The sequence below is a fragment of the Hemiscyllium ocellatum genome, chromosome 12, assembly GCF_020745735.1.
Source record: "Hemiscyllium ocellatum isolate sHemOce1 chromosome 12, sHemOce1.pat.X.cur, whole genome shotgun sequence".
In the NCBI taxonomy this organism is placed as follows: domain Eukaryota; kingdom Metazoa; phylum Chordata; class Chondrichthyes; order Orectolobiformes; family Hemiscylliidae; genus Hemiscyllium; species Hemiscyllium ocellatum.
The window spans coordinates 9,790,052-9,807,344 of record NC_083412.1 but is presented as its reverse complement, the minus strand read 5'-3'; the positions used below and the strand labels follow the sequence as shown (position 1 = coordinate 9,807,344).

The 17,293-nt window shown below is 42.9% G+C and overlaps 7 non-coding genes across 7 annotated transcripts; all 7 read right to left on the bottom strand.

Moving 5' to 3' along the window:
- Positions 1 to 2,140: 2,140 nt before the first annotated feature.
- Positions 2,141 to 2,212, bottom strand: trnag-ucc (transfer RNA glycine (anticodon UCC)). Its single transcript has one exon. It is a non-coding gene; the product is annotated as a tRNA-Gly (tRNA).
- A 2,359-nt stretch (positions 2,213 to 4,571) lies between these two features.
- Positions 4,572 to 4,643, bottom strand: trnag-ucc (transfer RNA glycine (anticodon UCC)). The gene has a single exon. It is a non-coding gene; the product is annotated as a tRNA-Gly (tRNA).
- Positions 4,644 to 7,002: 2,359 nt separating this feature from the next.
- trnag-ucc (transfer RNA glycine (anticodon UCC)) lies at positions 7,003 to 7,074 on the bottom strand. Its single transcript has one exon. It is a non-coding gene; the product is annotated as a tRNA-Gly (tRNA).
- Positions 7,075 to 9,434: 2,360 nt separating this feature from the next.
- Positions 9,435 to 9,506, bottom strand: trnag-ucc (transfer RNA glycine (anticodon UCC)). The gene has a single exon. It is a non-coding gene; the product is annotated as a tRNA-Gly (tRNA).
- Positions 9,507 to 11,865: 2,359 nt separating this feature from the next.
- trnag-ucc (transfer RNA glycine (anticodon UCC)) lies at positions 11,866 to 11,937 on the bottom strand. Its single transcript has one exon. It is a non-coding gene; the product is annotated as a tRNA-Gly (tRNA).
- A 2,359-nt stretch (positions 11,938 to 14,296) lies between these two features.
- Positions 14,297 to 14,368, bottom strand: trnag-ucc (transfer RNA glycine (anticodon UCC)). Its single transcript has one exon. It is a non-coding gene; the product is annotated as a tRNA-Gly (tRNA).
- A 2,359-nt stretch (positions 14,369 to 16,727) lies between these two features.
- On the bottom strand, positions 16,728 to 16,799 carry trnag-ucc (transfer RNA glycine (anticodon UCC)). The gene has a single exon. It is a non-coding gene; the product is annotated as a tRNA-Gly (tRNA).
- Between the last annotated feature and the right edge of the window lie 494 nt (positions 16,800 to 17,293).

Sequence of the window (17,293 nt, the reverse complement as noted above, 5' to 3'; positions counted from 1 at the left end):
AAAATCTCACCGCAACCCGGGATCTGTCACACAATCAAAACTTGTCAACTTCTCACAAAGGCTTTTGCCCCAAACATCCATTCTCCTGCTCCTCGGATGCTGTCTGACCTGCTCTGCTTTTCCACCACCACTCTCATCTCCAGCAGCTGCACTACCCACTTTCGCCTTTCTCTTCATGCACTTTTCCCACCAACTTTGCTTTTTCTTTCTGATTTACCGCATCTGTACTACTTTCGGCTTTTAACATTTCTGAAGGCTTTTCGTCAAACGAAAAGGCAAAAAGAAGGAACTGTTACACTGAGTAGATGCTGCTGTAATTCTGGAGAAGTGGAAACTCCAGGTAACAGTTCACGACGCAGAAATCTCTCGAGAAATCTGTATTAATCCGCACTTCGATTCTGTTGATAGATTTGTAGTTTTCTCTGTTACATTGTAGAAGAGGGGGGAGGGTGGAGTCGCAGCTGGGAGGGAGAGAAACCAGGCTGATTTTCAAAGTTTTAGAATCAGAGCGTCATACAGCATGGAAACAGATCCTTAGGTCCAGCCAGTTTATGCTGGCCATGTCCCCAAACACAACTGTAACCACCTGCATGCAATTGAACATTTCCCATTTGCTAGCATTTGGTCATATCTCTCTAAACCCTTCCTGTTCGTGAACTTATCCAAGTGTCTTTTCAACGTTGTAACTGTACCTGCGTCCACCACTTTCTCTGACAGTTCATTGCACACACCAAGCACTCGATGTGTCAAAATATTGTCCCTCATTTCCTTTTTAAATCCATATTCCCCCTATCCACTCAACAGTAAATCAAAGATCCATCTCAACGCTTTTCACAATAAGTACCTCCCCCAGTCCCTCACTAATAATTCAATGGTCCATTTAAACAAACTGGCAATTGCATTCCACAGTCTGCAGACAGCTTCCCCAAAACCAATGATTAACGTTTTATCATCTGCGAATTTGATATCCGACATCAATTCCACATCAGTGATAGATACACCAGGCAAACAGGTGACTAATACTGAAGCCTGAGGGAAAATCAAAGAATTGCGAAACTTCATCAGATGGAGACGTACGAAACCCAAAATGTCAACTCTGCTTTCTCCCCACTGAAGGTGCAACACTGCTCAGATTCTCCAGCGATTTCTGTTCAGTTTCTGAACCTTGAGGAACGGAAATATTTCAAAACACATGCAGCATTCTTCTTACCATCAGGTTGGTCTACATGACAAACACATCCTTCATTCTTTATCCTTTAAAGAAAATCAGTCAAGTTCATCAGACACTACCTTCCCTTAACAATTCCATGATGACTATCTTGGATGATGACGTGGAGGAGCCGGTGTTGGACTGGAGTGGACAATGTTAAAAACCACATAACACCAGCTTATGGTCCAACAGGTTTATTTGGAAGCAATAGCTACTCCTTCATCAGGTAACAATGTGTGATTTTTTTCAACTTCATCTTGGATTAAACTTTCACTCAGTGTGTGGTCATTTTTATCATCTCTCAGAGTTTTACCGAGTCATTTGCTCATTAATGGAATTATAAAAGCAGCTGGTCTCCACTCCTCCTATTTCTGACCTGCACCGTCCAACACAAGGGCAACAATTATTGTCTGTTTTCTTCATCTCTCTGATCTGGGAACTTCATTGTTCCGCAAGTTAGTGACCACTACTGACCACAAGTGGGAATTGCAACCAACCCGCAGAAATACTCAAGAGTCTGTCAGGGTGAATGAAGTCAGCAAACAGATTCTGTCTGTGCACGACACAATCCGATTGGTGTACATTTCGATTCAAAAATAAAATAACCGATCTGATATAATAAGTAATGCTGTGCCCATAAACAATGGACTGCCCATCCACTTTTCACTTGATAGTAGGCTGCATTTCACAAAAAAATCTGAGAGTAATGTTGAAAGGAGTGAAACTTGAAATACTCAGGATTTCTGTCATGACACCAGTTTATTTGAAACGGGCACGGACCTGACTCCTTCATCTTCTAGGGTCCCTCCTCAATTTCAAAGTGGTGGGAAGCCGCACTCCAGAGGTTTGGCCCCGTTGGTGTGGCCGACGCAAGCTTCCGTGCAGATGGAACTGGTCTTTTTGCTGTTGAGCGGTTTAAAAGCCGCAGCATGCGATGGCCGGGAATCGAACCCGGGTCAACTGCTTGGAAGGCAGCTATGCTCACCACTATACCACCACCGCAAGCGCAACCACTGCTCCACACATCAGCTAATGTGCAATTCGACCAATAGTTCTTGATTCGAAATTTCATTCTTCTTGCAAATTGTCCGCTGAAATATTGCAATTCAAAGGTAAAAGAAGACTGACTTTTACTCATTCCATACTTCTCGTTATACCTTTTCATGCACACAAGCCAGCATTTATCATCATCTCAAATAAATCCACAGCTAAAATATCAACAAAATCTCACCGCAACCCGGGATCTGTCACACAATCAAAACTTGTCAACTTCTCACAAAGGCTTTTGCCCCAAACATCCATTCTCCTGCTCCTCGGATGCTGTCTGACCTGCTCTGCTTTTCCACCACCACTCTCATCTCCAGCAGCTGCACTACCCACTTTCGCCTTTCTCTTCATGCACTTTTCCCACCAACTTTGCTTTTTCTTTCTGATTTACCGCATCTGTACTACTTTCGGCTTTTAACATTTCTGAAGGCTTTTCGTCAAACGAAAAGGCAAAAAGAAGGAACTGTTACACTGAGTAGATGCTGCTGTAATTCTGGAGAAGTGGAAACTCCAGGTAACAGTTCACGACGCAGAAATCTCTCGAGAAATCTGTATTAATCCGCACTTCGATTCTGTTGATAGATTTGTAGTTTTCTCTGTTACATTGTAGAAGAGGGGGGAGGGTGGAGTCGCAGCTGGGAGGGAGAGAAACCAGGCTGATTTTCAAAGTTTTAGAATCAGAGCGTCATACAGCATGGAAACAGATCCTTAGGTCCAGCCAGTTTATGCTGGCCATGTCCCCAAACACAACTGTAACCACCTGCATGCAATTGAACATTTCCCATTTGCTAGCATTTGGTCATATCTCTCTAAACCCTTCCTGTTCGTGAACTTATCCAAGTGTCTTTTCAACGTTGTAACTGTACCTGCGTCCACCACTTTCTCTGACAGTTCATTGCACACACCAAGCACTCGATGTGTCAAAATATTGTCCCTCATTTCCTTTTTAAATCCATATTCCCCCTATCCACTCAACAGTAAATCAAAGATCCATCTCAACGCTTTTCACAATAAGTACCTCCCCCAGTCCCTCACTAATAATTCAATGGTCCATTTAAACAAACTGGCAATTGCATTCCACAGTCTGCAGACAGCTTCCCCAAAACCAATGATTAACGTTTTATCATCTGCGAATTTGATATCCGACATCAATTCCACATCAGTGATAGATACACCAGGCAAACAGGTGACTAATACTGAAGCCTGAGGGAAAATCAAAGAATTGCGAAACTTCATCAGATGGAGACGTACGAAACCCAAAATGTCAACTCTGCTTTCTCCCCACTGAAGGTGCAACACTGCTCAGATTCTCCAGCGATTTCTGTTCAGTTTCTGAACCTTGAGGAACGGAAATATTTCAAAACACATGCAGCATTCTTCTTACCATCAGGTTGGTCTACATGACAAACACATCCTTCATTCTTTATCCTTTAAAGAAAATCAGTCAAGTTCATCAGACACTACCTTCCCTTAACAATTCCATGATGACTATCTTGGATGATGACGTGGAGGAGCCGGTGTTGGACTGGAGTGGACAATGTTAAAAACCACATAACACCAGCTTATGGTCCAACAGGTTTATTTGGAAGCAATAGCTACTCCTTCATCAGGTAACAATGTGTGATTTTTTTCAACTTCATCTTGGATTAAACTTTCACTCAGTGTGTGGTCATTTTTATCATCTCTCAGAGTTTTACCGAGTCATTTGCTCATTAATGGAATTATAAAAGCAGCTGGTCTCCACTCCTCCTATTTCTGACCTGCACCGTCCAACACAAGGGCAACAATTATTGTCTGTTTTCTTCATCTCTCTGATCTGGGAACTTCATTGTTCCGCAAGTTAGTGACCACTACTGACCACAAGTGGGAATTGCAACCAACCCGCAGAAATACTCAAGAGTCTGTCAGGGTGAATGAAGTCAGCAAACAGATTCTGTCTGTGCACGACACAATCCGATTGGTGTACATTTCGATTCAAAAATAAAATAACCGATCTGATATAATAAGTAATGCTGTGCCCATAAACAATGGACTGCCCATCCACTTTTCACTTGATAGTAGGCTGCATTTCACAAAAAAATCTGAGAGTAATGTTGAAAGGAGTGAAACTTGAAATACTCAGGATTTCTGTCATGACACCAGTTTATTTGAAACGGGCACGGACCTGACTCCTTCATCTTCTAGGGTCCCTCCTCAATTTCAAAGTGGTGGGAAGCCGCACTCCAGAGGTTTGGCCCCGTTGGTGTGGCCGACGCAAGCTTCCGTGCAGATGGAACTGGTCTTTTTGCTGTTGAGCGGTTTAAAAGCCGCAGCATGCGATGGCCGGGAATCGAACCCGGGTCAACTGCTTGGAAGGCAGCTATGCTCACCACTATACCACCACCGCAAGCGCAACCACTGCTCCACACATCAGCTAATGTGCAATTCGACCAATAGTTCTTGATTCGAAATTTCATTCTTCTTGCAAATTGTCCGCTGAAATATTGCAATTCAAAGGTAAAAGAAGACTGACTTTTACTCATTCCATACTTCTCGTTATACCTTTTCATGCACACAAGCCAGCATTTATCATCATCTCAAATAAATCCACAGCTAAAATATCAACAAAATCTCACCGCAACCCGGGATCTGTCACACAATCAAAACTTGTCAACTTCTCACAAAGGCTTTTGCCCCAAACATCCATTCTCCTGCTCCTCGGATGCTGTCTGACCTGCTCTGCTTTTCCACCACCACTCTCATCTCCAGCAGCTGCACTACCCACTTTCGCCTTTCTCTTCATGCACTTTTCCCACCAACTTTGCTTTTTCTTTCTGATTTACCGCATCTGTACTACTTTCGGCTTTTAACATTTCTGAAGGCTTTTCGTCAAACGAAAAGGCAAAAAGAAGGAACTGTTACACTGAGTAGATGCTGTTGTAATTCTGGAGAAGTGGAAACTCCAGGTAACAGTTCACGACGCAGAAATCTCTCGAGAAATCTGTATTAATCCGCACTTCGATTCTGTTGATAGATTTGTAGTTTTCTCTGTTACATTGTAGAAGAGGGGGGAGGGTGGAGTCGCAGCTGGGAGGGAGAGAAACCAGGCTGATTTTCAAAGTTTTAGAATCAGAGCGTCATACAGCATGGAAACAGATCCTTAGGTCCAGCCAGTTTATGCTGGCCATGTCCCCAAACACAACTGTAACCACCTGCATGCAATTGAACATTTCCCATTTGCTAGCATTTGGTCATATCTCTCTAAACCCTTCCTGTTCGTGAACTTATCCAAGTGTCTTTTCAACGTTGTAACTGTACCTGCGTCCACCACTTTCTCTGACAGTTCATTGCACACACCAAGCACTCGATGTGTCAAAATATTGTCCCTCATTTCCTTTTTAAATCCATATTCCCCCTATCCACTCAACAGTAAATCAAAGATCCATCTCAACGCTTTTCACAATAAGTACCTCCCCCAGTCCCTCACTAATAATTCAATGGTCCATTTAAACAAACTGGCAATTGCATTCCACAGTCTGCAGACAGCTTCCCCAAAACCAATGATTAACGTTTTATCATCTGCGAATTTGATATCCGACATCAATTCCACATCAGTGATAGATACACCAGGCAAACAGGTGACTAATACTGAAGCCTGAGGGAAAATCAAAGAATTGCGAAACTTCATCAGATGGAGACGTACGAAACCCAAAATGTCAACTCTGCTTTCTCCCCACTGAAGGTGCAACACTGCTCAGATTCTCCAGCGATTTCTGTTCAGTTTCTGAACCTTGAGGAACGGAAATATTTCAAAACACATGCAGCATTCTTCTTACCATCAGGTTGGTCTACATGACAAACACATCCTTCATTCTTTATCCTTTAAAGAAAATCAGTCAAGTTCATCAGACACTACCTTCCCTTAACAATTCCATGATGACTATCTTGGATGATGACGTGGAGGAGCCGGTGTTGGACTGGAGTGGACAATGTTAAAAACCACATAACACCAGCTTATGGTCCAACAGGTTTATTTGGAAGCAATAGCTACTCCTTCATCAGGTAACAATGTGTGATTTTTTTCAACTTCATCTTGGATTAAACTTTCACTCAGTGTGTGGTCATTTTTATCATCTCTCAGAGTTTTACCGAGTCATTTGCTCATTAATGGAATTATAAAAGCAGCTGGTCTCCACTCCTCCTATTTCTGACCTGCACCGTCCAACACAAGGGCAACAATTATTGTCTGTTTTCTTCATCTCTCTGATCTGGGAACTTCATTGTTCCGCAAGTTAGTGACCACTACTGACCACAAGTGGGAATTGCAACCAACCCGCAGAAATACTCAAGAGTCTGTCAGGGTGAATGAAGTCAGCAAACAGATTCTGTCTGTGCACGACACAATCCGATTGGTGTACATTTCGATTCAAAAATAAAATAACCGATCTGATATAATAAGTAATGCTGTGCCCATAAACAATGGACTGCCCATCCACTTTTCACTTGATAGTAGGCTGCATTTCACAAAAAAATCTGAGAGTAATGTTGAAAGGAGTGAAACTTGAAATACTCAGGATTTCTGTCATGACACCAGTTTATTTGAAACGGGCACGGACCTGACTCCTTCATCTTCTAGGGTCCCTCCTCAATTTCAAAGTGGTGGGAAGCCGCACTCCAGAGGTTTGGCCCCGTTGGTGTGGCCGACGCAAGCTTCCGTGCAGATGGAACTGGTCTTTTTGCTGTTGAGCGGTTTAAAAGCCGCAGCATGCGATGGCCGGGAATCGAACCCGGGTCAACTGCTTGGAAGGCAGCTATGCTCACCACTATACCACCACCGCAAGCGCAACCACTGCTCCACACATCAGCTAATGTGCAATTCGACCAATAGTTCTTGATTCGAAATTTCATTCTTCTTGCAAATTGTCCGCTGAAATATTGCAATTCAAAGGTAAAAGAAGACTGACTTTTACTCATTCCATACTTCTCGTTATACCTTTTCATGCACACAAGCCAGCATTTATCATCATCTCAAATAAATCCACAGCTAAAATATCAACAAAATCTCACCGCAACCCGGGATCTGTCACACAATCAAAACTTGTCAACTTCTCACAAAGGCTTTTGCCCCAAACATCCATTCTCCTGCTCCTCGGATGCTGTCTGACCTGCTCTGCTTTTCCACCACCACTCTCATCTCCAGCAGCTGCACTACCCACTTTCGCCTTTCTCTTCATGCACTTTTCCCACCAACTTTGCTTTTTCTTTCTGATTTACCGCATCTGTACTACTTTCGGCTTTTAACATTTCTGAAGGCTTTTCGTCAAACGAAAAGGCAAAAAGAAGGAACTGTTACACTGAGTAGATGCTGCTGTAATTCTGGAGAAGTGGAAACTCCAGGTAACAGTTCACGACGCAGAAATCTCTCGAGAAATCTGTATTAATCCGCACTTCGATTCTGTTGATAGATTTGTAGTTTTCTCTGTTACATTGTAGAAGAGGGGGGGAGGGTGGAGTCGCAGCTGGGAGGGAGAGAAACCAGGCTGATTTTCAAAGTTTTAGAATCAGAGCGTCATACAGCATGGAAACAGATCCTTAGGTCCAGCCAGTTTATGCTGGCCATGTCCCCAAACACAACTGTAACCACCTGCATGCAATTGAACATTTCCCATTTGCTAGCATTTGGTCATATCTCTCTAAACCCTTCCTGTTCGTGAACTTATCCAAGTGTCTTTTCAACGTTGTAACTGTACCTGCGTCCACCACTTTCTCTGACAGTTCATTGCACACACCAAGCACTCGATGTGTCAAAATATTGTCCCTCATTTCCTTTTTAAATCCATATTCCCCCTATCCACTCAACAGTAAATCAAAGATCCATCTCAACGCTTTTCACAATAAGTACCTCCCCCAGTCCCTCACTAATAATTCAATGGTCCATTTAAACAAACTGGCAATTGCATTCCACAGTCTGCAGACAGCTTCCCCAAAACCAATGATTAACGTTTTATCATCTGCGAATTTGATATCCGACATCAATTCCACATCAGTGATAGATACACCAGGCAAACAGGTGACTAATACTGAAGCCTGAGGGAAAATCAAAGAATTGCGAAACTTCATCAGATGGAGACGTACGAAACCCAAAATGTCAACTCTGCTTTCTCCCCACTGAAGGTGCAACACTGCTCAGATTCTCCAGCGATTTCTGTTCAGTTTCTGAACCTTGAGGAACGGAAATATTTCAAAACACATGCAGCATTCTTCTTACCATCAGGTTGGTCTACATGACAAACACATCCTTCATTCTTTATCCTTTAAAGAAAATCAGTCAAGTTCATCAGACACTACCTTCCCTTAACAATTCCATGATGACTATCTTGGATGATGACGTGGAGGAGCCGGTGTTGGACTGGAGTGGACAATGTTAAAAACCACATAACACCAGCTTATGGTCCAACAGGTTTATTTGGAAGCAATAGCTACTCCTTCATCAGGTAACAATGTGTGATTTTTTTCAACTTCATCTTGGATTAAACTTTCACTCAGTGTGTGGTCATTTTTATCATCTCTCAGAGTTTTACCGAGTCATTTGCTCATTAATGGAATTATAAAAGCAGCTGGTCTCCACTCCTCCTATTTCTGACCTGCACCGTCCAACACAAGGGCAACAATTATTGTCTGTTTTCTTCATCTCTCTGATCTGGGAACTTCATTGTTCCGCAAGTTAGTGACCACTACTGACCACAAGTGGGAATTGCAACCAACCCGCAGAAATACTCAAGAGTCTGTCAGGGTGAATGAAGTCAGCAAACAGATTCTGTCTGTGCACGACACAATCCGATTGGTGTACATTTCGATTCAAAAATAAAATAACCGATCTGATATAATAAGTAATGCTGTGCCCATAAACAATGGACTGCCCATCCACTTTTCACTTGATAGTAGGCTGTATTTCACAAAAAAATCTGAGAGTAATGTTGAAAGGAGTGAAACTTGAAATACTCAGGATTTCTGTCATGACACCAGTTTATTTGAAACGGGCACGGACCTGACTCCTTCATCTTCTAGGGTCCCTCCTCAATTTCAAAGTGGTGGGAAGCCGCACTCCAGAGGTTTGGCCCCGTTGGTGTGGCCGACGCAAGCTTCCGTGCAGATGGAACTGGTCTTTTTGCTGTTGAGCGGTTTAAAAGCCGCAGCATGCGATGGCCGGGAATCGAACCCGGGTCAACTGCTTGGAAGGCAGCTATGCTCACCACTATACCACCACCGCAAGCGCAACCACTGCTCCACACATCAGCTAATGTGCAATTCGACCAATAGTTCTTGATTCGAAATTTCATTCTTCTTGCAAATTGTCCGCTGAAATATTGCAATTCAAAGGTAAAAGAAGACTGACTTTTACTCATTCCATACTTCTCGTTATACCTTTTCATGCACACAAGCCAGCATTTATCATCATCTCAAATAAATCCACAGCTAAAATATCAACAAAATCTCACCGCAACCCGGGATCTGTCACACAATCAAAACTTGTCAACTTCTCACAAAGGCTTTTGCCCCAAACATCCATTCTCCTGCTCCTCGGATGCTGTCTGACCTGCTCTGCTTTTCCACCACCACTCTCATCTCCAGCAGCTGCACTACCCACTTTCGCCTTTCTCTTCATGCACTTTTCCCACCAACTTTGCTTTTTCTTTCTGATTTACCGCATCTGTACTACTTTCGGCTTTTAACATTTCTGAAGGCTTTTCGTCAAACGAAAAGGCAAAAAGAAGGAACTGTTACACTGAGTAGATGCTGCTGTAATTCTGGAGAAGTGGAAACTCCAGGTAACAGTTCACGACGCAGAAATCTCTCGAGAAATCTGTATTAATCCGCACTTCGATTCTGTTGATAGATTTGTAGTTTTCTCTGTTACATTGTAGAAGAGGGGGGAGGGTGGAGTCGCAGCTGGGAGGGAGAGAAACCAGGCTGATTTTCAAAGTTTTAGAATCAGAGCGTCATACAGCATGGAAACAGATCCTTAGGTCCAGCCAGTTTATGCTGGCCATGTCCCCAAACACAACTGTAACCACCTGCATGCAATTGAACATTTCCCATTTGCTAGCATTTGGTCATATCTCTCTAAACCCTTCCTGTTCGTGAACTTATCCAAGTGTCTTTTCAACGTTGTAACTGTACCTGCGTCCACCACTTTCTCTGACAGTTCATTGCACACACCAAGCACTCGATGTGTCAAAATATTGTCCCTCATTTCCTTTTTAAATCCATATTCCCCCTATCCACTCAACAGTAAATCAAAGATCCATCTCAACGCTTTTCACAATAAGTACCTCCCCCAGTCCCTCACTAATAATTCAATGGTCCATTTAAACAAACTGGCAATTGCATTCCACAGTCTGCAGACAGCTTCCCCAAAACCAATGATTAACGTTTTATCATCTGCGAATTTGATATCCGACATCAATTCCACATCAGTGATAGATACACCAGGCAAACAGGTGACTAATACTGAAGCCTGAGGGAAAATCAAAGAATTGCGAAACTTCATCAGATGGAGACGTACGAAACCCAAAATGTCAACTCTGCTTTCTCCCCACTGAAGGTGCAACACTGCTCAGATTCTCCAGCGATTTCTGTTCAGTTTCTGAACCTTGAGGAACGGAAATATTTCAAAACACATGCAGCATTCTTCTTACCATCAGGTTGGTCTACATGACAAACACATCCTTCATTCTTTATCCTTTAAAGAAAATCAGTCAAGTTCATCAGACACTACCTTCCCTTAACAATTCCATGATGACTATCTTGGATGATGACGTGGAGGAGCCGGTGTTGGACTGGAGTGGACAATGTTAAAAACCACATAACACCAGCTTATGGTCCAACAGGTTTATTTGGAAGCAATAGCTACTCCTTCATCAGGTAACAATGTGTGATTTTTTTCAACTTCATCTTGGATTAAACTTTCACTCAGTGTGTGGTCATTTTTATCATCTCTCAGAGTTTTACCGAGTCATTTGCTCATTAATGGAATTATAAAAGCAGCTGGTCTCCACTCCTCCTATTTCTGACCTGCACCGTCCAACACAAGGGCAACAATTATTGTCTGTTTTCTTCATCTCTCTGATCTGGGAACTTCATTGTTCCGCAAGTTAGTGACCACTACTGACCACAAGTGGGAATTGCAACCAACCCGCAGAAATACTCAAGAGTCTGTCAGGGTGAATGAAGTCAGCAAACAGATTCTGTCTGTGCACGACACAATCCGATTGGTGTACATTTCGATTCAAAAATAAAATAACCGATCTGATATAATAAGTAATGCTGTGCCCATAAACAATGGACTGCCCATCCACTTTTCACTTGATAGTAGGCTGTATTTCACAAAAAAATCTGAGAGTAATGTTGAAAGGAGTGAAACTTGAAATACTCAGGATTTCTGTCATGACACCAGTTTATTTGAAACGGGCACGGACCTGACTCCTTCATCTTCTAGGGTCCCTCCTCAATTTCAAAGTGGTGGGAAGCCGCACTCCAGAGGTTTGGCCCCGTTGGTGTGGCCGACGCAAGCTTCCGTGCAGATGGAACTGGTCTTTTTGCTGTTGAGCGGTTTAAAAGCCGCAGCATGCGATGGCCGGGAATCGAACCCGGGTCAACTGCTTGGAAGGCAGCTATGCTCACCACTATACCACCACCGCAAGCGCAACCACTGCTCCACACATCAGCTAATGTGCAATTCGACCAATAGTTCTTGATTCGAAATTTCATTCTTCTTGCAAATTGTCCGCTGAAATATTGCAATTCAAAGGTAAAAGAAGACTGACTTTTACTCATTCCATACTTCTCGTTATACCTTTTCATGCACACAAGCCAGCATTTATCATCATCTCAAATAAATCCACAGCTAAAATATCAACAAAATCTCACCGCAACCCGGGATCTGTCACACAATCAAAACTTGTCAACTTCTCACAAAGGCTTTTGCCCCAAACATCCATTCTCCTGCTCCTCGGATGCTGTCTGACCTGCTCTGCTTTTCCACCACCACTCTCATCTCCAGCAGCTGCACTACCCACTTTCGCCTTTCTCTTCATGCACTTTTCCCACCAACTTTGCTTTTTCTTTCTGATTTACCGCATCTGTACTACTTTCGGCTTTTAACATTTCTGAAGGCTTTTCGTCAAACGAAAAGGCAAAAAGAAGGAACTGTTACACTGAGTAGATGCTGCTGTAATTCTGGAGAAGTGGAAACTCCAGGTAACAGTTCACGACGCAGAAATCTCTCGAGAAATCTGTATTAATCCGCACTTCGATTCTGTTGATAGATTTGTAGTTTTCTCTGTTACATTGTAGAAGAGGGGGGAGGGTGGAGTCGCAGCTGGGAGGGAGAGAAACCAGGCTGATTTTCAAAGTTTTAGAATCAGAGCGTCATACAGCATGGAAACAGATCCTTAGGTCCAGCCAGTTTATGCTGGCCATGTCCCCAAACACAACTGTAACCACCTGCATGCAATTGAACATTTCCCATTTGCTAGCATTTGGTCATATCTCTCTAAACCCTTCCTGTTCGTGAACTTATCCAAGTGTCTTTTCAACGTTGTAACTGTACCTGCGTCCACCACTTTCTCTGACAGTTCATTGCACACACCAAGCACTCGATGTGTCAAAATATTGTCCCTCATTTCCTTTTTAAATCCATATTCCCCCTATCCACTCAACAGTAAATCAAAGATCCATCTCAACGCTTTTCACAATAAGTACCTCCCCCAGTCCCTCACTAATAATTCAATGGTCCATTTAAACAAACTGGCAATTGCATTCCACAGTCTGCAGACAGCTTCCCCAAAACCAATGATTAACGTTTTATCATCTGCGAATTTGATATCCGACATCAATTCCACATCAGTGATAGATACACCAGGCAAACAGGTGACTAATACTGAAGCCTGAGGGAAAATCAAAGAATTGCGAAACTTCATCAGATGGAGACGTACGAAACCCAAAATGTCAACTCTGCTTTCTCCCCACTGAAGGTGCAACACTGCTCAGATTCTCCAGCGATTTCTGTTCAGTTTCTGAACCTTGAGGAACGGAAATATTTCAAAACACATGCAGCATTCTTCTTACCATCAGGTTGGTCTACATGACAAACACATCCTTCATTCTTTATCCTTTAAAGAAAATCAGTCAAGTTCATCAGACACTACCTTCCCTTAACAATTCCATGATGACTATCTTGGATGATGACGTGGAGGAGCCGGTGTTGGACTGGAGTGGACAATGTTAAAAACCACATAACACCAGCTTATGGTCCAACAGGTTTATTTGGAAGCAATAGCTACTCCTTCATCAGGTAACAATGTGTGATTTTTTTCAACTTCATCTTGGATTAAACTTTCACTCAGTGTGTGGTCATTTTTATCATCTCTCAGAGTTTTACCGAGTCATTTGCTCATTAATGGAATTATAAAAGCAGCTGGTCTCCACTCCTCCTATTTCTGACCTGCACCGTCCAACACAAGGGCAACAATTATTGTCTGTTTTCTTCATCTCTCTGATCTGGGAACTTCATTGTTCCGCAAGTTAGTGACCACTACTGACCACAAGTGGGAATTGCAACCAACCCGCAGAAATACTCAAGAGTCTGTCAGGGTGAATGAAGTCAGCAAACAGATTCTGTCTGTGCACGACACAATCCGATTGGTGTACATTTCGATTCAAAAATAAAATAACCGATCTGATATAATAAGTAATGCTGTGCCCATAAACAATGGACTGCCCATCCACTTTTCACTTGATAGTAGGCTGTATTTCACAAAAAAATCTGAGAGTAATGTTGAAAGGAGTGAAACTTGAAATACTCAGGATTTCTGTCATGACACCAGTTTATTTGAAACGGGCACGGACCTGACTCCTTCATCTTCTAGGGTCCCTCCTCAATTTCAAAGTGGTGGGAAGCCGCACTCCAGAGGTTTGGCCCCGTTGGTGTGGCCGACGCAAGCTTCCGTGCAGATGGAACTGGTCTTTTTGCTGTTGAGCGGTTTAAAAGCCGCAGCATGCGATGGCCGGGAATCGAACCCGGGTCAACTGCTTGGAAGGCAGCTATGCTCACCACTATACCACCACCGCAAGCGCAACCACTGCTCCACACATCAGCTAATGTGCAATTCGACCAATAGTTCTTGATTCGAAATTTCATTCTTCTTGCAAATTGTCCGCTGAAATATTGCAATTCAAAGGTAAAAGAAGACTGACTTTTACTCATTCCATACTTCTCGTTATACCTTTTCATGCACACAAGCCAGCATTTATCATCATCTCAAATAAATCCACAGCTAAAATATCAACAAAATCTCACCGCAACCCGGGATCTGTCACACAATCAAAACTTGTCAACTTCTCACAAAGGCTTTTGCCCCAAACATCCATTCTCCTGCTCCTCGGATGCTGTCTGACCTGCTCTGCTTTTCCACCACCACTCTCATCTCCAGCAGCTGCACTACCCACTTTCGCCTTTCTCTTCATGCACTTTTCCCACCAACTTTGCTTTTTCTTTCTGATTTACCGCATCTGTACTACTTTCGGCTTTTAACATTTCTGAAGGCTTTTCGTCAAACGAAAAGGCAAAAAGAAGGAACTGTTACACTGAGTAGATGCTGCTGTAATTCTGGAGAAGTGGAAACTCCAGGTAACAGTTCACGACGCAGAAATCTCTCGAGAAATCTGTATTAATCCGCACTTCGATTCTGTTGATAGATTTGTAGTTTTCTCTGTTACATTGTAGAAGAGGGGGGAGGGTGGAGTCGCAGCTGGGAGGGAGAGAAACCAGGCTGATTTTCAAAGTTTTAGAATCAGAGCGTCATACAGCATGGAAACAGATCCTTAGGTCCAGCCAGTTTATGCTGGCCATGTCCCCAAACACAACTGTAACCACCTGCATGCAATTGAACATTTCCCATTTGCTAGCATTTGGTCATATCTCTCTAAACCCTTCCTGTTCGTGAACTTATCCAAGTGTCTTTTCAACGTTGTAACTGTACCTGCGTCCACCACTTTCTCTGACAGTTCATTGCACACACCAAGCACTCGATGTGTCAAAATATTGTCCCTCATTTCCTTTTTAAATCCATATTCCCCCTATCCACTCAACAGTAAATCAAAGATCCATCTCAACGCTTTTCACAATAAGTACCTCCCCCAGTCCCTCACTAATAATTCAATGGTCCATTTAAACAAACTGGCAATTGCATTCCACAGTCTGCAGACAGCTTCCCCAAAACCAATGATTAACGTTTTATCATCTGCGAATTTGATATCCGACATCAATTCCACATCAGTGATAGATACACCAGGCAAACAGGTGACTAATACTGAAGCCTGAGGGAAAATCAAAGAATTGCGAAACTTCATCAGATGGAGACGTACGAAACCCAAAATGTCAACTCTGCTTTCTCCCCACTGAAGGTGCAACACTGCTCAGATTCTCCAGCGATTTCTGTTCAGTTTCTGAACCTTGAGGAACGGAAATATTTCAAAACACATGCAGCATTCTTCTTACCATCAGGTTGGTCTACATGACAAACACATCCTTCATTCTTTATCCTTTAAAGAAAATCAGTCAAGTTCATCAGACACTACCTTCCCTTAACAATTCCATGATGACTATCTTGGATGATGACGTGGAGGAGCCGGTGTTGGACTGGAGTGGACAATGTTAAAAACCACATAACACCAGCTTATGGTCCAACAGGTTTATTTGGAAGCAATAGCTACTCCTTCATCAGGTAACAATGTGTGATTTTTTTCAACTTCATCTTGGATTAAACTTTCACTCAGTGTGTGGTCATTTTTATCATCTCTCAGAGTTTTACCGAGTCATTTGCTCATTAATGGAATTATAAAAGCAGCTGGTCTCCACTCCTCCTATTTCTGACCTGCACCGTCCAACACAAGGGCAACAATTATTGTCTGTTTTCTTCATCTCTCTGATCTGGGAACTTCATTGTTCCGCAAGTTAGTGACCACTACTGACCACAAGTGGGAATTGCAACCAACCCGCAGAAATACTCAAGAGTCTGTCAGGGTGAATGAAGTCAGCAAACAGATTCTGTCTGTGCACGACACAATCCGATTGGTGTACATTTCGATTCAAAAATAAAATAACCGATCTGATATAATAAGTAATGCTGTGCCCATAAACAATGGACTGCCCATCCACTTTTCACTTGATAGTAGGCTGTATTTCACAAAAAAATCTGAGAGTAATGTTGAAAGGAGTGAAACTTGAAATACTCAGGATTTCTGTCATGACACCAGTTTATTTGAAACGGGCACGGACCTGACTCCTTCATCTTCTAGGGTCCCTCCTCAATTTCAAAGTGGTGGGAAGCCGCACTCCAGAGGTTTGGCCCCGTTGGTGTGGCCGACGCAAGCTTCCGTGCAGATGGAACTGGTCTTTTTGCTGTTGAGCGGTTTAAAAGCCGCAGCATGCGATGGCCGGGAATCGAACCCGGGTCAACTGCTTGGAAGGCAGCTATGCTCACCACTATACCACCACCGCAAGCGCAACCACTGCTCCACACATCAGCTAATGTGCAATTCGACCAATAGTTCTTGATTCGAAATTTCATTCTTCTTGCAAATTGTCCGCTGAAATATTGCAATTCAAAGGTAAAAGAAGACTGACTTTTACTCATTCCATACTTCTCGTTATACCTTTCCATGCACACAAGCCAGCATTTATCATCATCTCAAATAAATCCACAGCTAAAATATCAACAAAATCTCACCGCAACCCGGGATCTGTCACACAATCAAAACTTGTCAACTTCTCACAAAGGCTTTTGCCCCAAACATCCATTCTCCTGCTCCTCGGATGCTGTCTGACCTGCTCTGCTTTTCCACCACCACTCTCATCTCCAGCAGCTGCACTACCCACTTTCGCCTTTCTCTTCATGCACTTTTCCCACCAACTTTGCTTTTTCTTTCTGATTTACCGCATCTGTACTACTTTCGGCTTTTAACATTTCTGAAGGCTTTTCGTCAAACGAAAAG